The sequence below is a fragment of the Pogona vitticeps genome, chromosome 4 (genome assembly GCF_051106095.1).
Source record: "Pogona vitticeps strain Pit_001003342236 chromosome 4, PviZW2.1, whole genome shotgun sequence".
Classification (NCBI taxonomy): Eukaryota; Metazoa; Chordata; class Lepidosauria; order Squamata; family Agamidae; genus Pogona; species Pogona vitticeps.
In genome coordinates this window covers 12,015,824-12,038,729 of record NC_135786.1, presented here as the reverse complement: position 1 = coordinate 12,038,729, position 22,906 = coordinate 12,015,824, and the positions used below count along the sequence as shown (strand labels likewise).

At 40.5% G+C, this 22,906-nt stretch overlaps 1 protein-coding gene across 7 annotated transcripts in view; it reads left to right on the top strand.

Annotated features, from left to right (window-relative positions):
- Positions 1-22,906, top strand: part of CDH4 (cadherin 4) — a 954,442-nt gene that overhangs the window by 261,800 nt on the left and 669,736 nt on the right. The gene's annotated exons all lie outside the window — the stretch shown is intronic.

The following is a 22,906-nucleotide window of genomic DNA, read 5'->3' as shown; positions in this document are numbered from 1 at the left end:
CAGGCCAGCAGGTGAATATCCACCCAAGGACCCAAATGGGGACTCATGCAGGGAGAAGCAGATGCTAGGCACATTCTCTGTGTTCATAGGCATAACTGTGCATTTGGATTTTGGCCGCCATTTTAAACTGTTGCACAGATAGCCAAATTGTACATCTTCCCTTTTATTTAAAAAAAGGGGTGGGGGAAATTTTGCATTACTAGGGGAATGTTCATTTTTGTGGCTACATTTGTATACAGTGGACCCTTGACTTACAGACGGCTTGACTTACAGACTTTTTGAGTTACAGACTTCTCTGGCCTCAAAATTTAGGTTTGACTTGCAGACTGAGATTTGACTTACAGACCAGAAAAAAAACCAAAATGGAACAAAAACGCCCTGTTACGGGATTAATCGGTTTTCAATGCACTGTAGGTCAATGGAGACTTGACTTACAGACTTTTTGACTTGAGAACCGCCTTTCAATACGGATTAAGTTCTCAAGTCAAGACCCCACTGTACTGCCTGTGGGATGGATAGTTTGGTGGGTTAAGCTGACAGTTGGATTCCCCACTGGGCCTCCCAGGAAAAGCGCCAGCCTGTTTAGCCTTGGGCAGGCTGCACAGTCCCAGAAGGGAACAGTGGACTTTTGAGTACTCCCTACTTAGAAAACCCTGAAACGGATCGCCATAAGTCCGAATTGGCTTGACAGCAAGTAATTGTTATTTCTTTGAGGTAAATTCAAGATGTTGGACAAGATTCTTCTCTCCCCCTTTGCCTCATGAGAACCCTACGAGGTTGGTCAGGCTAAGAGAATATGATTTACCCAAGGTTAACCAGTGAGTTTTAACTGAGGAGAGACTTAGGTCGGTATCTCCTAAATCCCAGTCCAACAGTATAACCACTTCGCCACCCAGCTGTCAGTTGACCTCCTGAGCACTGTTCTTCAGCCTTTCATATCATGGCTGTTGTAGGTTTTTTTGGGCTGTTTGTCCGTGTTCTCGAGGTTTTTCTTCCTAAGGTTTCTCTGTGGCTGGCATCTTCAGAGGACAGGAGTTAGAACTCTGTCTATGTTCAGACAAACGTTAGGAAGAAAAACCTCCAGAACATGGCCAAACAGCCTGAAAAACCTACAACAACCATTGGATACCGGCCGTGAAAGCCTTTGAGAATACTTTTATATCATCATCACCTTAAAACTGCAGAGCTGGGAGGGATCAAGTCCATCCCCTGTCAAGGGCTACAGTAGGGAATTATCTGTGGCCAGATATCTAAACCACAGAGCTATCCAGAAGTTACATGCTGTGCCCATTCCCAAAGTTCCATCTTGTCTTCAAGTTTTACTCATCTTCTTGCTGAATTTATATGGCCAGTACTGTTCAGTGTCTGTAATGGAAGAGGGGTTACACCTTGCCCTAAGAATGGCACCCACCCCTTTGTTTTTGCAGATATTGACTGACAGACTGGAAATGTTTAATTGAAACGGTTCTGATGAAAGAGGGTAGATCAAAAGAAATGGCTTTGATATAAGTTCAACATTGCTTGGCTGTGTTACAGACACCAGCGTTCCAAAGAATGTTGCAAAAAGAGGTTTATTTGTACCCTGAGAAAACTTGATATCCTACCAAAATGTGGAAATTAATAGGGCTGGCTGGCTTATGTGTCTGGCATGCTTATATGTTTTATCTCAGCTGTTTCTCTCTGGATTATTGTCCTGTAGTTTCTTTTTTCTAGGATGGGCACTTTCAAACTGTGGAGAGTCCTGGTAAATTAAAATGATGTGAAACAGGTTTCTGTGTTGCCATTCCTAATGTCTAATTTATGTCTGTTAATTCATTTGCATAGAAATTGTCCCATGTGGAGTGCAGATGGCCATCTTTGGCAATAGATGATATAAATAACATTGGTAGAGGAACAGGTAAAAGTTACCTTTGATATTGTGTGTGACACTCTTAGGTCCAGTAATGGTGTTGCCTGAATAGATTTGGGAGCAGAGCTGGCATCTGGGTTTGTACCAGAGTTTCATTCCTATTTTTCTGTCTGTGTTGCCAGTAGTAGAGATGGGGATGACTCACTCCTTTTGGCGAGTCATCCTGTGTTGTGAGTTGTCCAGAGCTGATGACTCATGAAGCGTGAAGCTGCCCCTATGAACCGATGAAACACGGATTTATTCATCGATTCGTGGGGAGCTTCCTAAACAAACCTGACCCCCCCCGCCACCCCCCTGTGCCCCAGAGATTGGCGAGCTGGTAGACAGAATGGGAAAACTATAGGAAGAGAGGGAAGGCTAGCTTCTCTTTGTATGGGGGATGAATAAAAATGGGGAAATATTCATCCCTTCGTATTTGTGGGGGTCTCTGGAACCCAAGAATATGAAGGGATGGATATTTAATGAATCAGCAATTTCTGATGAATATCACAATCCTTTTTTTATTCGTCTCCATGTCTAGCCAGTAGTCATTTGAGGTTGGAGGGTAATCTATTGGTCAGTATGGGTCTGCAACCAAGGGCTTGGAAGAGTGAGGTGTTCTTGTTGAAGGTGAATTGGAGGTCACTTATGATGTGTGTGAGTGGTCTCAGTTGTGGACTGAAAGTAACTAGTGGTATTTGATTATTTTCCCTTCTGGGTCTATCCTATAGTGGGTTGCTTCTGGGTATCTGTCTTGCTTTATTAATTTGTTTCTTAATCATATTGGGAGGGCACTGTAGTTTGAGAAATGCACTTTGTAAATCCTTGAGTTTGGAGTCTCTGTCTTGTGAGTCCGAGCAGATCCGATTGTTTCTGAGGATTTGACAGTAAACACTAGATTTTGTTGTATCTTTGGGGTGGAAGCTGGAAGCATGCAAGTAGGTTGGTAGTCTTGCTAATCTGGTCTCCCTCCACGTAATCAATCTCACATGGTTGTTGAAAGTATAGAATGGGAATTCTGAGCCACTAAGAGAAAGTATGGGACCCCGCTTTCAAGGGATCTGTTGCTTTCTACTCTTTATGTACATTTTAGTGAATGTTGACAGAGGACCACCCCAATTATATGGTGTCTATGAGAGCCGTGCCAGTTTGGACTGTTTTAGACTTCAAAAGCTCAGGGAAGAAGGCCATTTAGAAGTATATATATTTATTTTTTAATTGTAATCCAGAAGGCCTGCCCAGAACCTGAGTTGGCACTCTTCCTTTGAAGAAACCCTCATCAGTGTGCGAAGCAGGCGTCTGCCTCTGGGCCATTTATTGTGCCGAAGCTTGTGAAGCTAAAACAGTTTGATGTGTAATTGCAGGAGGAAATGGAAAACCTGCTGAGCATGGCTGGATAGAGCGCCTTATCACCCTTTATGTGCATCCAGTGCTTGCCGAAATTGCCAGCGGATCCGCAACGCCGACCGAACGGTGACATTTTTCATGGGCCGCCGTGTTCTGAATCAACACTGCAGCGGTGCGATTAGAGTAGGTAAAGCAGGGAAAACAATCAAAGAGGTACATGTGACAGATCAGGTTTTAGTCATTCGCAGCTCCTTATTGCCTGCTGCCTTGTGTGATATGCAAAACAGCTTCTCCAGACGCATTACACCTTCACATTGCCTGAAAATTGAATTTTATTTGGTGGCCTGCGCATAATTTACAGCACTCTTCCAATACACTTCAGTTCTCATTTAGCTAAAAGTGTGTTCTTTATTTGCTACTGGAAAGGAAACAGAGGGGTGATGTGTGTTTTTTTTTTCCCTAAACCCACTCTGAATATTCAGCACCGCTTACAAGATATCAGAACCAGGTTATTGACGTTTGAAGTTTCTCTTGAATTCTTAGAAGCCGGTAGAATGACGCACTCCATCCCAAGGGCGTAATTTCTTCCAAAATGGAGAAAAGCCTGGGGAGCGTGAAGGTCGGAGGACACAGGTTATTTTTAAAGCAACGAAAACGAGCAGCCCACGGGGAAAATCACAACATTGGCTTGATTAAATTGTGGTTTATTCGACCAAGAAAGCACTTTTGATGGTGTCCTTCCCCCTTGCTTCTGCATTTGGCATGGATTTGTAAACCAGTTTCGCCTGGCATCCTAAGGAAACTGTGGCTTAAGCACTAGTGGCAAACCATGCAGGCGATACGCTGTGAGGTAGCCTGTTAGTAGCAGACAGCAGGGCTTGGTGTATCTTAAAAGACTAACAATTTGCACTTTAAGTGCTTTAGAAGTTTTGCCTCAAGAGAAAACGTGAGATTCATTCTTATTTTAATTTTAGATGAAATCTAATGGAAATCGAAGGCTGTGAAGAACAACAAAAAAGTGCATTTTACTGAATATGTCAATTTTCTTGTTTTCCTTTGTCCCCTTTTTTTTGGCTCCACTATTCCTTAGGAAAAAAAATCAAAATAACCCTGTGCTGAACTATAATTTTGTATCTGTCTGCTGTATATATTATCTGCATTTCTGTTTTTCAGAATTCTAGTTTGGAGCTTAAAACGCTACTTTAGTGGACTAAAACTCCCAGTTGTTCCCACCTATCATAATTTTTTAAAAAGCAAGTTTGTCAAACTGTCATTCTGGGTTATAATTTGAGCCTTTCTTTCTTTCTTTCTTTCTTTCTTTCTTTCTTTCTTTCTTTCTTTCTTTCTTTCTTTCTTTCTTTCTTTCTTTCTTTCTTTCTTTCTTTCTTTCTTTCTTTCCTTCCTTCCTTCCTTCCTTCCTTCCTTCCTTCCTTCCTTCCTTCCTTCCTTCCTTCCTTCCTTCCTTCCTTCCTTCCTTCCTTCCTTCCTTCCTTCCTTCCTTCCTTCCTTCCTTCCTTCCTTCCTTCCTTCCTTCCTTCCTTCCTTCCTTCCTTCCTTCCTTCCTTCCTTCCTTCCTTCCTTCCTTCCTTCCTTCCTTCCTTCCTTCCTTCCTTCCTCCAGTTCTATTTTATAGTCACTGTTAGCTGGAACTCCCAAGATTCTGCTTCAGGAAGAGGGTGGAGATGAAAGAGATATTTTCTTCCTGCTCGTAAAGATTATAAAAGTTTTTGTCCATTTTTTTTTTCATATTTTGGGGGAAATGGCAGAAAGTGACTTTTTGTCATTCAAAGATTCAATTATTTTGCGTGGTAAGGGGAGAAGCCTTGAATTTTGGTGGACAATATCCTACCTTTGTGTGTGTGCGCATGTGTGCACAATTTTTTAAAAAAATATATAAAGAGAATACAAGAAAGTTTGGGTCATCACATTCGGGAGCCGGAGAGAGAAAGAGAGAGAGAGAATAGTTAACCATTTCCCCCAATAGTGTGGATATTCTTGTTGTTGCATCCCAACACAACTTTTTGATCAGAACAAGGATATTTATGAGTATTAATGACATCCTTAGGCTCTTCTTGTTCCTTTGGCCCGTGGTTGGGATCTATTATCTTTGCTGTCCCATGGCAGGAGGTAAGAAGCAGACTTTAAAAGTTTATTATTATTTTATTTTATGGTAGGCAATATGGCATCATTTCAACATCACTGTCCTCCTGGTAAAATACTTGTCTTCCTTTGTTCACATCATGGTCTATATTTGACAGTTCTGCAGAACACTATGACAAATGCCCTTGGGCCGCATTCAGAGTATCAGTGAGAGACTTCTTCTGGTGCTTTCTTGGTGGTTTCTTCTTCAGCATTGCTCAATGCTTTAGGTATCTGACTGTAGGCCCAATGATCAGTCGTTCAGTTCCCCACTGTGGCTCCTAGACAAGGAGCTGGACTTGATGATCCACAAGGTCCCTTTCCAGCTCTGCTGTTCTAAGACTGTTGTTATTATTGCTTTGTTCCTGACCAACTTCAGTTGGCAGAATAAATGACCCTTTTGAAGTGCCACCTGTATGCATAATTCATGTGTTCTCTCCAACAGGAAGCTTTGATAACGATGAAGTTAAGTACTGGAAAACCAAGGACTTGAAGGACAGGTTATGAATTGAAAACATTCATTATCAGAAGTACTAATGACATTTACATTGATCTAAATTATAGATGCTTAAAAGCAATGACTGTCTGAGGACTCTGGAAACATTGGGGGGAGTGAATGAGGGCTGTGTGGCCTAGGGAGAAGAATCTTGCAATTGTGGGAGATAGGTTCTTCCTTTTTGGGGGGGGGGGGAGGTGTCTCTGAGTGGCTTTAGATATTATGACAATGACAAGTGCGGGGTGCCTTTTTAATTTAATTTTAATTCCAAGATGAAATCCCTGTTATATCTTCTCTTGTAGACTTTACAACCATACTCAGAAAGGAGAAACATCAGATATTGTTCGATCCAGATTTTTGTCTTACAGGAAAACACACACACACACACACACACATACACACACACACACACACACACACACACACACACACACACACACACACACACACACACACACACACACACACACACACACACACACACACACACACACACCTGTTACTATATAAAGGTCTGTGACTAGGAGACAGATCGGCTGAGCAAATTTTCTTTCGTGAGGTTTTATGTAACACTTTCTAGAGTAAAGGGACCGAAATTGCTTTTCTCTCTCTCCATATGGTGTTCCCTAAATTGCATTTTTTAAAAAAACAGGATGACCTGTTAAATCTGATTCTCACTTCCATAGTAGTATAAGACATAATACCTTACAATAAAGAACTTAATGTGTATCAAATGGTTTATGTGTGTTAGTGCATATTCAAGTACACATATTTTGAGAAGATCTCTTTACTGCAGGAGGATGGAACGGGTGATCTTCAGGTTTCTCTGAGCATTATAAAGATCATGAATTTATGACCTGCATTTAATGGTTTTTCATATGGACAGTTCTTCTTCATGAAGGGAAAACTCCATTATCTAAAACTGTTATCCCAAACACTTTGTTATATGGGTTTACTTTGTTCATCCTAAGGAGATGTGATCAAAGAAAAATAATGCTTCTAGTTATCAGATTTTGTGGTTATCTGATTGGTTTCACAGTTCTTTGGCTGGGCATGATCTATGAATCCATCCCATATATATGGTTTTTATGAGACTACTGATCTAAGATTTTTTTCCTGCTCTTGCTACTAGTGGAATATAGACTATCGATTACTTCAAAATAAATATTAGTGCAGATTATCTGTAGGGCTAGCTGTGCTGCCTAGGAGCACACTAAACATATATCAAGTTGATAATATAATGTGGTAGTCAACAATTGAGGGCCATTGTTCTGTGAAACATCTGGAAATATCAACCATATAGGACTGCAGACTCTTGACCTTAAAGTGTGCTCATCTGTTTTCAGTACTGTTGGTTGGTTGGTTGGTTTTATTTATAGGCCGCCTTTCTCCCGATAAGGGAACCCAAGGTAGCGCAGAATATTAAAAAAGAATATAATAAAAAACTTATTAAGTTAAACATTTAAAAAACAACAAACTAAAAGCTAATTAAAATGCAATTAAATGATTAGAAGCAAGTAAGCACTTAAAAACATTAAATGCTATCTTAACTTTGAAAAGGTATTCAATCATGATTGTTAAAAAGCCTGCCTGAAAAATTGGGTCTTTAGTTTTTGGCAGAAGGATAAAAGGGAGGAAGATGCCAGCTTGATCTCCTGAGGGAAAAGATTCCATAACCTGGGAGCTGCCATAGAGAAGACCCTCTTTCATGTTCTCATCAGCCATGGCTGCGCTAGCAATGGGACCAAGAGGAGGCCCTTCTCTACTGAGAAGGCTCTTATGGGGAGATACAGTTCTCCAGGTAGCCTGGATCCAAGCTGTATAGGGTTTTATAGGTTTGTATTCAGTTAGTTTGCTGTGCTAATTTCCAAGTATGTACTCTAGTGTGCTTGCTTCAAGGAGTTCCCTTCAAACAAGGCTCAGAAATGATGGTTAATTTTGAGCGCAACAACAATATTGCCAACTAGGTGTTATGATCGTATCATAACAGTAATATGTAATTTCCTCGGGTTCCTAGTGAATTTCCTGTCCTACTTTTTAAGGTTGTTGATGACACTGCACGAGGATACTTGTAGGCCTCTATGTATCCATAGGTCCCCTGTACATTACAATTTTCAGTATGGAGGTAGTTTAAATTTACCTTTTCTGAGGTAAGCAGGTGACTACCAGGCAACAGGATCTTCTGAGTGGTGGTACCATGAATACGGAATACTTACTTCTGTTTGTTTTTGTTTTTGCCTATATACAAAGACTTTTCAAATTCTCCCAAAACTGAATGATATTTTTAATGAAGGGTAGTATGAATTATATGGAAATACTCACTTTTCTTTTTTCTTTTCTTTTCTTTTTTTAAATCTGAAGTTTTTAAGAACCGAATACCCAAAACTGCTCTGTCCCTTTTTTTAAATAGTATAAGCAATATCATACAAATCTAAAAGTATCTAATAACACATAACCCGGTGGGGGGGGGGGGAACCTGATACAAATGGTCAAGAGTTACAACCCTTTTTTCCCCTCTGTGGAGCCCCCTTCCCAAATTTCATTGACTCTTACAAAGTTGTCTGAAGAAGTGAACTGGTCCATGAAAGCTCATATTAAAATATAGCAGTTAGTTTTTAAGATTCCAAATTTTTGCATTCTTTTATATTTTGATTTTTGCCTGAGATGCTAGCACAAACTAACACCACTACCTCTTCTAAAATTATGAAGTTGTATGTACCTTTCACTTTAGTAATGCAAAAGCAATAAGTTCTACCCATCTACGTGGGCAGTTTGAGGCTGATGTGGAAACTTCAGGTGGTGCAGAATGCGGCAGCCAGACTCCTTAGTGGAGTGAGAAAATACCAGCATATTTCTCCTACTCTGGCCATGCTGCATTGGCTGCCCATCTGGTTCCGCATCGACTTCAAAGTTTTAATGCAAGACCCTAAACGGTTTAGGACCCCGATACTTGGCAGAACGCCTACTCCCACCAAGCTCTACCCGGATCACCCGTGCGAGTCATGAGGTGAGGCTGAGGAGCCTGACGCCGAAAGAGGCCCGGAAGGAAGAGACACAAAACCGGGCCTTCTCGGCGGTGGCTCCTCGCCTCTGAGTGGTTGCATAGACCAGATGGGCAGGATAAAAATCAAATCAAATCAAATCAAATCAATTAAATAAATAAATAAAATAATAAAATAATAAGTAAATAAGTAAGTAAATAAATAAATAAATAAAATAATATATCTATAAATATATTCTTACTTACACACGACTTCTAACGTTAATGTTAACTTACCCTTAATAGGTATCTACTAAACTTTTAATGTGCCCTTAATAGGTATATTCCAAATCTTTCTTTACTATCCTTTTAATTTTAAATTATACATTTTTAAAAAATTCCTAGCTACAGTTAATCTTGCTGCAGTTCATAAATTGGAAATTAATTCCTTAGTTGTCCAATTACATTGCTCCCTATCAAATATTTATCAAAGCACTATTTTAGGACAAACCTCTAAATTTAACTTAAGATATTTGCTTTATTGCCTTAAAAACCAATTGCCAAAATTTCAGTATATTCTCACATTCCCACCACATATGAAAACAAGTACCCACTTTCTGGCATCCCCTCCAACACAATTTGGAATAATTAGTATCGATTTGATTGAATAGATTTAAGTAGAGTTAAATACCATCTCAAAGATTAAACCAGGATATTCTATCAATTTGTGGCACTTATTTTCTTTCCTCGTCACTCCCCATTGTTTCTAAACAATCTATTGGTTACCAGCCAACTTCCATGCCAGGTTCAAGTTTGTCATTCTAACATATAAATGGTTTGGGGCTTCATTACTTGGCAGAATGTCTCCTGCCTTGTTCGTCTACCTGTATGACCAGTTTCTCACAGACCACATCCCTTTGGCACTCTGAGAACGCCAGAAAACATCAAGTAGAAACCAATCTTTCTCAGCAGTGGTGTCCCACTTCTGGAATGCTGTCCCACAGGAGTTACAGCAGGCCCCCTCTCTGTGTGTTTTTAAAAAGTTTCTAAAAACAGCTGTTTAGGGAAGTTTTGGGGGAGTTTCTCCCTAATTAATTAGGACAGTGGAGGAAGGAGGAGAGGAATATCACATTGTATGCTCTGAGTGTTTTATTTTGCCATCATCGTGTGCATTCATTTCTGGAACAGTCTAGTGTCTTAAGAGCAACTTCATAATTTATGTTTCTTTCCTTTGTTGTACACCACCCAGAGTAGCGATTTGCTAGGTGGGTGGTATATAAATTGAATAATGGGTAAATAATAAATAAAAAGCCTTTGCCCCTGTACAAACAATCAGAGATAGGATCAGACTTCTTGAGGACTGCTTTGTCATTTCCTATTGGTACAACTAAGGAGTAAGGCACATCCCAGATTCTGTTGTTTTTCCTGCAACAAACATAACTACTCTTCTCCTGGCAAGGGGGGGGAAATCAGGTGTGGCTTTCACAGGCACAGTGAGTGAGCTAGCAAGGAATGTTTAATTTTTTGCCTCTTGATTCTGTGGTTTTTCTGAGGACATTTAAAGGCTTCTTGCTGACTGCAGCAACGCCCAGGTGAGAAATAAGTATTGAAAACTTTGTAAGATAGAAAGGGAAGAAACCTCTCAGGTCTACGCACAGACTTGCAAATGTGTGCGTATAGAAGACTCAAAGCTTGCTTGCATCTTCCAATTAATTTCTTTCCACTGTTTGGAGCCCACAGAAGTTGCCAGCCCCTTTATCTCAGAAACTCAAAAGGTTTCGGCTCTTGGTATGGCGCTCCAAATGTATTTATTCTTCAGAGCTCTGTCTTCAGCCACTGTAAGATAATATTCTTCGGCATCCGTTCAAGCTTAGCCCTTGCAAAATGTTTTTGATCGCATTCTTTTGACGGCAGGGCTGTCTTTTAACTTCTTGGTTTAAAAGTACTGACCTGGGAAGGAGCAGGATGAGATCCTCATGCCAAATGAAAGAAGGGGTAGAACTGGGCTCAACAGCATCCTAATGCTGCGAAACTTTAAAGCGACAAGACCTCACCGAATATGAATGGAAAGTTGTACAAGTCTGCCTTGTGCTGGGTTAGCCTATTAGTCTAGCTAACCAGCAAGGCCAAATGTGGTTATCAATGAGGTGGGAAGTACCTTTTATGAACACTGGAATATTACATAAGTGGCACAAAGGTAGTACAAGCATCTGAAGATGCCTAAACTTCAGCCAACCCTCTCTTCAGAGGCTGATGAAGAGACTTCATTAATTGATAGCTAAACGGGCCTCTGACACGTCATCCTTCTTCCCAAACGCCTGGCTGCCTGGTTGTGTCACCAATTGTCTCCTTGGGATTTTGAGCTTCAGAGTTGCAGTTTCTTGCAGTGTGGTATTACCAAGTCATGCAGTCGGGTCAGACTTAGGGAAATAAGAGCCCTGCAATCTGATCTGGCCACGATGAGACATGCCTTAGTCACATCCTGGATGGACTACTATGACACACTTCAAATGGGGCCGCCTATGGAAAGTGTCTGGAACCTTCTGCAGGTCCAAAATGCAGCAGCCAGGTTGCTAACTGAAACTGGTCATAGGGATCACGTAACCACGATCATCCCCTGTTACAGCAGCTCCACAGAATTTAAAGTGCTGATTCTAACCTACAGAGCTCTAAATGTCCAGATTCCGAGCTATCTCAAGCACCGTATCTCCCATCATGAGTTGACTCAGATGTTAAGATCATCAGGAGAGGCCTTTCTCTCAGTCCCGCCACCTTCACAGGTGAGTCTGATGGGGACATAGGAGAAGGCCTTCTCTGCTGCTGCTCTTAGACTTTGGAACTCCTTCCCACAGGAGGCCAGACTGGTCCAAACTTTATTGTCCTTCTGCGGTTAAGCATTCCCTGACTGGCTGCCTGAGTTTTTAAATGGATGGTTTTACTTTATTGTTTTCAATACGTTTTGGTATTACTTACATTTTTTTGGGTATTTTTCTGATCCTTTTTAATACAGTACTTTTATACTCATTGTTGTTAGCTTCATTACTGTATTTTAATATTGTGAGTCACTTTCGGTCCTTTTAAAGAAAAAATGTGGGGTGAATGAATGAATGAATGAATGAATTGTTGTTGTTGTTGTTTAGTCGTTTAGTCATGTCCAACTCTTCACGACCCCATGGACCAGAGCACGCCAGGCCCTCCTGTCTTCCACTGCCTCCCGGAGTTGGGTTAAATTCATGTTGGTCACTTTGATGACACTGTCCATCATCTCGTCCTCTGTCATCCCCTTCTCCTCTTACCTTCACACTTTTCCAACATCAGCGTCTTTTCCAGGGAGTCTTCTCTTCTCATGAGATAGCAAAAATATTGGAGCCTCAGCTTCAGGATCTGTCCTTCTGAGTGAATGAATAGCCCACACCAATCAACAACATTCACATATAAGCTAATTAAATCACTTCTTTCTCCTTGGCTAGAGTGAGACATTATTCCTTTGACATGAAGATCTATCTCATTCTTTGAATGCTTGACCTGCTGAATGCAGAGGCTTTTAATACATATTTTTATATATCAGCTGTATTAAAGAAGGGATCCACCCTTTCTATTATTTATATATTTATATTTTTGCCATGAAGGTACTAAGGAGGTAGGTTGGAGCAGTGAATGCTCAACTCACTGAGATCATCCAGCTCAAGTTCTACTTATTAATATAAAGGCAAAAGAAAAAGATATGTGTAGGAGTCAGTATTTTATATCCACTTGCCCTGGTGATAAGACATATTACAATTACGTCTGATAGGATTGTGTTTATATTGGGTTTTCTTTTTCATAACATTTCTGTACTCCTGATAATTTAAAAAAAATACCATGATGGTTGGTTTACAACAGCAATATTTAGCAGATACTTAGGTTTTCACTTAAAACTTGTATCTGCTATATAATACCAGTCAATGTTTTTATAATTTTTATTGCCTGTGCTTTGTGTTTTACAACAACAACAACAACAACAACAACAACAACAACAACAACAACAACAACAACAACAACAACAACAACAACAACAACAACAATGTGCCTTCAAGTCATTTTTGACTTTGGCAAACTTTTCAGTGTTTTCTAGGTATAAAAGTACAGTACTCGGGAGTAATCTACCATGCTCTTCTTCTGGAGACTCTCTGGGACCATACAGATTGCCCACGGCCACACAATATGGCTGTTCCCCTTGGATGCACAGTGAGGAATCAATCTCTTAGATGCCCTCAGGTGGGGCATCATTTCACTGAGGTATTAAGACAGCAAGTTATAAATAATATGGCAATAAAAGCAGCATCCCACTGTCTAAGGAAGTCACACAGCATCCTGAGAGACTCTTCCCATCCTGCTTATAACTTTTTTGAACTGTTACCATCTGGCAGAAGATATAGAACAATTAAGACTCGGACCACACGTTTTCTCAATAGTTTTTATCCCAGAGCTATAATTGCAATTAATAATAAGCTTAAAGACCACCAGTAGTGAATAGTTAGTTGGACTGTGTTACTTGGCCTGCGGTGTAGATGTTTGTATTTTTAGTGGGGGACTTTTAGTGGGTGGGGAGTGTTTGGGGAATTTTACATGTGTGCATGTGTCTGGTCTCTGGGTGTCTGTGAATTTCGTTGTATGTGTATATACTTACAATGACAATAAATTATTATTATTATTATTATTATTATTATTATTATTATTATTATTATTATTATTAATTAGCAGCTCATAACTAATAACTGAAAAACTGGTTGATAAAAACAGTAAAGTCCATTACAAAAACTTCATTGGCCAAAATCCTGTGATTTTGTCCAAATTCTACTGTGAATCACAGTAGAAGAGGTCCACTGAATCAATGAGGTAAGTCATCTCCACTGTCATTTCCACTGGTTCAAATGTGCCTCCTCCACTTGCGACTTACTGTGCTAAGCTTGCAATTAGAGTGGGCCCATTTGAGTTTATAGAGGAACTGATTCAACAATCCCTATTGGTTCAGCAGGCTACTCTAGTGCGATTTATTATGCTAACCAACAGGATTTTGGCCACTGAAAGCTAGGATGACTGTTGGTCATAAGAAAAAGAAAACTAGAAAGAGAGTATTTTCTCCAGAGCAGGTTCTTGAGTTCTCTCACACAAATTATTCAATATGAGGAATAGATGGTTTTAGGATATTATCCATGTACCCTGATATGCGTTGTAATATTGATGAAGAATTGCTAACATGCCACACCTGGCATCAGGTGGGATCTGAGCCTTGGGTGTTTCTACTGCTATGTGAAGCCTTGTTTCTTTGTCCAATAATTTTCCTAATTGCTAATCTTGCCAAGAACCTTGAATTCCTGTTGCAAGCCAAGTTACCTGACTGGTGTGCAGTGAGGAATTGAGGCAGTAACTAACGGATTAATGGAAATTTGTGACTAAGTTGTGTTACTTTCTGTGCAAGACATTGGCCATTATTTTTTGTTGGGTTTCATTATTGCCAAGCCCTTTAGGGCTTTTTTGGGATAAAAAATGAGGAAAGTGGTGTTATCAACATTCTTAAGTGAAATCATACGTCGATAACAAATTAAAAAAAGAAATCAGAGTAAATATATAAACCCCCGCCTATCCTTTGCACCCTAAGTCCGGCTCAAATAGGCTTTTATTTAAAAGTTTTTAAAGCCAACTTTTTTTTTAAAAAAAAGAAGGTAATAAATCATTGTAGGCCGTTTTCTGAGGTAAGTTGGCTTTCTGCATAACCCCTTGTGTGGTAGATATTGCTTCAAATGTGGGATAAATATATCAAAAGGTTTTTCCCCTCCCCCCTATGCTACACCTGTTATTGAGGGAGGGAAAGTAGGTGCTATTTTAAGGATCATCAGACATAATCATCTCCCATTTGATGTCAAAACCTACTCTTCTATTATTTTAACATTTGATTATTAGATGACAGGCTGTCAGTATAGGTTGTGCTGGTGATTCAGCGAGCCATTGTTCTTTCAAATTAAAACATTAAAAACATTTAAATCCAAGGCTAGGTCTGCAGGCTGATTTTAATTATTCCTTTTGTCTTTGGGAAGCTCTTTTCTTCTAATGATCACACAGCTGTCACATATACATTACCTTTAGACAGACTACATGACAATGCTTTCTTATTAGCTGTCATTATTTTTACAAGCAAAACTGGGAGCTGCTAGAGCAGATATATTAATTTCAAAAGACTGTCGGCATAGTTATTAAAATAAAATTTAAAAGGAGGCGGGGGAGGACCAAAAAGCTCTGATTTCATTTATCTCAAGGGGAGGAAAAAAAGAGATGAGTATTTCCAGGGTGTTCAGATTCTCAGGTTTCCCTCAAATTTTAAATTATTTTTAAAAGGTAAATAAAATCCGAATACCATTGTTAATGATATCCTAGGACTTCTTGGCTCATTTTTTTCTGCATTTGCTAAGTGAACCAGGTTCTTTCCACTGTTTTCAAATTCTTATGATATATTTAGCTGCTCTTTATTTTTTTTTAACATCCCTCTCCGTTGCCAAGATAGACCATCAAAATGGAATTAAATGGACAGACACAAAATCTTGTCACTTTATTTCAAATGTATTTATTTATTATTTCAACTTGCATTCTGCCCTTCAGTTCGAGCATACTCTGGCTAGTTCACAGCACAACAAATTATTAAAGTCAACAGTACAGAATAAATACCATAAAATAAAAATACACTGTCGCTAGCTAAAAGCCTACATTTCAATAGAATTAAAGAATTTAAAATGAACCTGGCCATCACAGGTCAGTGGTGAAAAGCACTAATAAAAGGCAGCTTTAAACAATTATGTTTTTACTAATTTCCTGAAAAATGCCCGATGAAACTGTTGGAAGCTGTTCCAGAGGGAAAAGGGCCGGAACCAAGAAAGCATGGTTCCTATTGTTAACTCTTTTGGCTTCCTTTTTTAATATCACAGACTGCGAGGAATCAGTGGGATTGGTAGCTGTTTTATTTATTTATTTATTAGATTTCTATCCCACCCACCCCCTAGACAAAGTCTACTCAGGGTGGGTTCCATTAAACATTATAAACTAAAACAAATAAAACTATTCAAAACAATAATGTTAGTAATGCTCAAGATGGGAAAACAGAAAATTATAATAAGGATAAAGTCAAGTATTGACAGAAGGGAAGGCCTGCCTGAACAGCCAAGTTTTTAATTGGCTCTTAAAAACACCCAGCGATGAAGCCGGGCGGATCTCTGATGGAAGGTCGTTCCATAGTCGAGGGGCCACTGCCGAGAAGGCCCGGTTTCTTGTTCTTTCTTTCCGGGCCTTTCTTGGCGTCAGGCCCCTCAACCGTCCCTCCTGGCTATGGCAAGTGATTCGGGTAGATCTAGGTGGGAGAAGGAAATCTGCCAGGTATCGAAGTCCTAAACCGTTTAGGGCTTTATACGTCAATGCGGAAGCGAATGGGCAGCCAATGGAAGGCAGCCAGAGTGGGAGAGATATGCTGATATTTTCTCACCCCACTAAGGAGTCTGGCTGCCGCATTCTGCACCATTTGAAGCTTCCGCATCAATCTCAAAGGTAGCCCCACGTAGAGCGCATTACAGTAGTCTAATCTCGAGATTACAAACGCATGGACAAGAATGGTGAGAGACCCATCATCAAGATAGGGAAGAATGTCTCCTACCAGGACAAGACTCTTCCTGGACCAACCTGAAATCAAGTCATGGACTTTAAAATGAAGTCAGAAGATCAAAAAATAATCAAGTAAAATGAGGCTGCTTGGATACAGGACACTTTTTCTATGAATCTGCAGAAATTCAGTCAATGTAGCACTTATATGCACACAAATATTGCCCCACCGCATGTACTAAAGAAGATCCAGTAAATGTTTGAAATAATGGTATTGAGGTAGCCTGCCTCTGGTTGAATTATCTTAACATTTTAATTTGCTTTTTAAATTTACTTGTATTTCGTATGTGTTTATAATTTTAAATTGTGCAGCACAGTGATACGAATCTAGAAAGAGGTGGGATTCTGGACAACCCAGTGTCTTACCAAGGTTGGCAATCAATTCTTTTCCATTCATAGACAATGCACACACCAGTGAGGGAAAGATCAAAAGTTGATTCAAAAGGCAAACATAAAGCAGCAAAATAAAATATCAATCTTAAATACCTTCTGCCTATCAGGAGGCCAGCAGAGCAGCTAGCGCATGGCCCTGGAACCAGGGTGAGAAATGGTGAACTGATGAAAAAAGAAGCCAGCTTCTGGGATTTTCCCTTGCTTGGTGTCACTGAATCGTGGTACAGGGGAGTCTCTCTCTCTCTCTCTCCCCTTTCCAAAATTGGAAATGACAGGAATGTAAGAGGCACTTGTCTGTGAACTAAGGGACATGTGACATTACCAGATCTTCCGAAGTAGGCCATATGTGGCCTGTACACTCCTCTAAATTCTACCTTATCACTCCAGCAGGACTCTGCCTGAAGCCGTTCCTGCACACTGCATGTACTCAGCAGCCTGCTATCCATCACTGCTGACCTTCTTTGGCCGGACAGTATGTGGCTGCAGTAAGTCAATCTGATTTTTTAAAAAGAAGACAGATGGGCGGTTACTTTTTTAGATGACAGCTCAAAGAACACCCTAGGGAATTTTTTAAAAGAAGTAACTTTCCTTGTCTCTGCTTAAAAAGAGTATCTCAAAAGGTGCTCCTATGTCTACTTCTGCACACTGTTTTCTCTCCTTGTTTTCCTTTTGGGGTTCTGTTGCATTAGAGGAGTGCACAAAGGTTTACATCAGAATTTTTTCAACAAAAGCAAGATATATTTTTTATGCTCCATTATCCAGCTAGGTACGCTTCCATACATTCCTGTATTCACTGTTGTCCTACTCACCCCCCATAACCCCGAAAGAATCTGAAGGAAAAAAAAAATCCATTTCTGTTGGCTTTGTTTGTGTAGAAATAAGCATGCATTAGATTCCCTGAGATTCTTTAGGTGTTTTAAAAGGGACAAAAGCAAATTTGATTTAATCACAGATAATGTTGGATTCTTTTTTTATTATTATTCCTCCCCACCCTTTAGAGTGCAAGACTGTGATTCCCATTGCTGATATCTCATTGTTTCCTCCTGCTGCTTTCTCTTTTCTCAAAATAAAAAAATAAATCCGAGCATCCAAAAGTCAGAATAAGGAGGTTGCGGAACCGAAGCTGTCATTGTAAGTAGGCTGCAGTTTTTTAAATTGCTTTCTTATCCTTTAGCGGAGGTGATTTAAATAATCTGAAAACATCAATAACCTTCTTTTCCTGTAGTCCTCTTTACAGAGGTCTACATTCCCATCAACATCTGCATAGTAAGATCTATGATCACTTTGGCTGAGCTTCTTGCACGTAGGTACTTCATTTTGGACAGCCTTCTGCTTCATGTGATTGCTTACAGAAATGGTGATGCAAGGTTCTTCCAGTTGTCTTGGAGTCCCTCTATTACATTTACAGAATTGTTTTCAGGAAATCTAGACAAAGTTGTCTTCGTTTTTAAGCTTCCTTTGATTTTCCACCATGTCTTCTTTCTTTGTTCACAGAAGAAGTGAGGGGAGGGTAAACTTTGCTGAAAAGATGGAATATGTGTGTAATGTATTTGGCTCCGTTAAGAGTGTTGGTCTACAAAACCCCTGTAGTTGAAGCAGTGTATTGCATCACATCTCGGAAGAGTAACTTTCGTGAACTACTTTATTTCAGTGTCAGCTGTTGTGGACCAAAAATCCCCTTCAGATTGTGATGCATAAAAGCTCACCCTGAAATAAATCTGTTAGTCTTGAAAATGCCACAGTATTTTGCCTTTCTATCTCTCTTTCTAAAAAGGTAAAGGTTCCCCTTGACATTTTTAGTCCAGTCATGGCCACACTCTAAGGGGTGGTGCTTGTCCCGTTTCAAGCCGTAGAGCCAGTGCTTGTCCAAAGACAGTTTCCGTGGTCACGCGACCAGCGCGACTAGACACGGAACGCCATTACCTTCCCACTGAGGTGTTACCTATTTATCTACTCACATTTGCATGCTATAGAACAGCTAGGTTGGTGGGGAGCTGGGACAAAGCGATGGGAGCTCACTCCGTCACGTGGATTTGATGTTACAACTGCTGGTCTTCTGACCCTGCAGCACAGAGGCTTCTGCGGTTTAGCATCTTTCTCTCTCTGCCTCCCGTTAAATATATATATATAAGCCAGCATGGACAGTAGTTTTTAAATGATTGTGATAGAAGCCCCTTTGGCTAACTGAGAGGGTGGGTGTGAGACAGAAGTAGAAACAGGAGGTGTGCCATCTCCTTCACTTAAGATAGCAGTGATAACTGCACCTGAGATGCAGGAATTAATTAACCGAATGATGGGCAATTGAGAATTAACCACAAGTAGATAGCCAGAGGAAGGAGTAATTTTGGCGGGAAAAGAGAGGGATAAAAGAAAAGGAGAGGTGGAGGAGGGGGCAGTAGTGGCTGTGGAGGAATGCTGGGCAGTAGGAGAAGAGCCAAAAGACGAGGAGGATTGGGTAGAAATTGTTAAGGAAGACCCTTAGACTGGGGAATGGGTAACTCTGAAAGTACCCAAAGAAGAAGCTCAACAAGAGAGGAGAAAGAAACCAGTGAGGAAACCACCCTACTGGGGAGAGACTGTGGAGTGAGAGATTTGTAGGGAGAAAAGAGAATGGTTTGCCCAAGAAGCTAGTTACAGGGAGGACCAAAGATGTCTGAATTCCTATGGAACAGCCCTGGGAAGACCCAGTTATCTCCCAGAATCCAGAGAGACCCGGGCAAGAGAGTTTGAGAGCCCAATGTCGGATGGGTTTTCCACAAGTTACTCCATTTTCTAGTTGGAATGTGTCCTCTTCATCTGTCATGGAGGACTTGTTAATGCCGGTTGTTAGTTCAGTTCAAGAGAATGTTTTAGGTTTGGTGATGTTAAGAATTGAAATGGTGACTCAAGACAAAAACAGTTAAGTTCAACCATGGTAAAGAATGAATGCTTTTGTTGACATAAATAAATCCATTGATATTAAAATCTGAGTCTCTATCTACTGATGTGAGAAGGAAGGGAACGTCTTGGGGCGGAGTGGGATTGCACAAACCCCACAGCCGGGAAAGTGACTTTTGGGGTTTGTTAACTGCCAGGATCACCAACCCATCATGATTACAGTAGTCTGGAAAAAATGACAGGTGGAGATATGGGGGAGGGGGAAAGTCACCATCAGTATTTCCTTCCACCTATCACCCGCTGTCATCAAAAAGGTTGTTCATGTCCAAACAAATCTTGTGGGATTTTGTTCTTGTGTATAATAAAATCAGGGGTGAAGTGAAGGCAACTGGAATGTGTACTTCCAGCTGGGGGGGGGGGGCTGCTGTGAAATTGGTGGAGGAACTGACCTGGAAGGACTGGACATCATTCTCAGAAGTGGGTGAAAAATCAAAGGCACAAATGCCATGTATGACTTTCTTTTTCACTCAGCTTTAGCAGTCTCTTGTTGTGGAGAAATGAAGCAGAGAGCGGGCTACGCCGGTGGTGTATGATGTGTGAGAAAGGATGTGGGATACAGGTTCCCACTTTCACCTGTGAAGCATTATTGGTTCCAGACCCGGGTTAAAAGGGCCACCATGGTTTGCTTCTTCCAAAATTTAAATCCAGTGGCTCTGAGTAGAGTTTGGGAAGTATGACCTTCCCTACACCCCCAAAGTCCTGCTCCGTCTTGCAATCTGTAGCCACACTGTCAAGGTCCCCCCCCCCCCCGGTGAATGTGAATCTAAAATAGGAATCTTTCTCAGCTTGGGTCAGAGGGAAGGACCTGTTTGTTGGTTGGTTTATATGTTTTTGGTTAACTGTAGTTTGGCCTGCCATTCATGCCCTGCCATGAGTGAGTAGGGATAATCTCACGGTTTAACCATAGACGTTTGACACTAGATTGGTTCCGCCAGCCAGAATCTGTTTGAAAGAATACTAACATTTTTTTAAGCAGGTTTCACATTTTGTGCCAGGCTGGTAGTATAGGAAGTGATGTAGAAAGGATATGCATTTGAGAAAGGCGGTTCAAGGACATTACATTAAGTTGCCATCAAAATGGAATGAGATGGAACAATTAAAGATTTTTAATAGCTCTTCTTGCCCATTTTCCAGATTGGCCTTATTAAATGCTATATATTGTTCCTTGACGAGCTCTCCATTTTCTCTTTACACCATCTTTGGTGGCTCTTTAAATAAAGACATGGGTTTTCTTGCTTTTAGTCATCTGATTTTTACATTCCTTGGGAATTGGTAAGAAAAAAGGTATGAGTAATTATGACCTTTCTAAGACTGTCATTCCTCATAACGACTGACACTTGGCGTAGCAGCTACAAGGATAGTAACATCTGGTAGTAGTAAGCTTTCATTATCTGTTGAAGCAGCTTGGTGTACCCATTAATTAAAACATATTTCAGGGGAATGAATGCATAGGACAGGAACTTAGTGGGCATTATCTGTTGGCATAGGCTGTTTGCATTTTCCTTCCCATGCCAAAAAGAAAAAAGAAAGAAAGAAAAAGAAACTTAGCCAAGGAAGAATTTCTGTGTCTTTTCTAAATTCTAAAATCCTGTTTTCCGGATAGTGTAAACAAGCACATTATACCAAATCTGGTGTCCATGGAGTAAGGATTGTTCTATTCTGTATTGTCTAATATCAGGATTATGCATAGTTTGTAGTCAGTGTTTTGTGTATTCATCTGTGCATCTACCAATCCTACATCTTATTCCTAACTATATTAAATAAGCAACATACAATGAGATACAGAGAATGTAAATATAAGCTAAGGATTCAGAAAAGGACATGGAGAAAACTGCTGCAGTGCAGGCTTGCACAAGAGCATAGCCATAGCTCAGGGGATTTATAAGCAGCTGTGCCTAATTTCCCGTTCAGGGACTGCTGCCTTGTCATGGCAAAGGGGCCTGAGTAATTAAGAGAAGCTATGGTGGCGCTACGGGCTAAACCACAGAAGCCTGTGCTGCAGGGTCAGAAGACCAAGCAGTCGTAAGATTGAATCCACGCGATGGAGTGAGCTCCCTTTGCTTGTCCCAGCTCCCGCCAACCTAGCAGTTCGAAAACATGCAAATACAAGTAGATTAATAGGGATCACTTTGGTGGGAAGGTAACAGCATTCCGTGTCTAAGTCACACTGGCCATGTGACCACGGAAGATTGTCTTCAGACAATCCCTGGCTCTGTGGCTTGGAAACGGGGATGAGCACCGCCCCCTAGAGTTGAACACGACTGGACAAAAATTGTCAAGGGGAACCTTTACCTTTATGGGCTATGCTGTGCAGGAACACCAAATACAGAAAGGTCATAGTGGAGAGTTCTGACTAAACTCAATCCATCTGGAGCAGGAACTGGCAAGCCACTCCAGTATCCTTGCTCTCATTACATCCCCTTCCCTTGGGAAATCTATGAGAAGCCCAATCATAAGGCACTGAGTTCTCTGCCCTCACTTCCCTTGGTGCCAGAGGGTCTTTAAGTTTCATTTCTCAAGAAGTCACTCTAGGATGCCTAAAAAATAGGTTTCACATTCACTTCTTCCCCCAGCAAGCAGAAAGGTAGCTTTTTGCTTTCTAATGTGTCAGGGTAAAAGGGACTCTAAATACAGTACTGTACTAGGAATTATTATTGCAAACATTGGGGAGTACTGTATCAAAATCAGACTTATATATATTTGGTTCTCTCTGAATATGGCATTATTTGGTGAGTTTCAAATACATTTGAATCGTAATGTACATCCCTAATAAAAAACATTGGCTGAGATCTTGTTGCGAAGTACGTTTTAGATCTAAATCAACATAAGTTTAAAAAGTCACTCTAGGCAGTATCTGGTGCAAGCGGAGTCATGAGATTCAACAAACAACACATAATTACTATGGAGATTTCTTAACATACAGCAGTGTCTAAACGTTTTACTGTTTGTGTAACTGCAGCTATTGTGTGGTCTGTTTGTGTAACTTCAGCTGTTGTGTGGTCTGTTTTATTGAGGGATGGGATTTATCTCGCACATTTCTGCC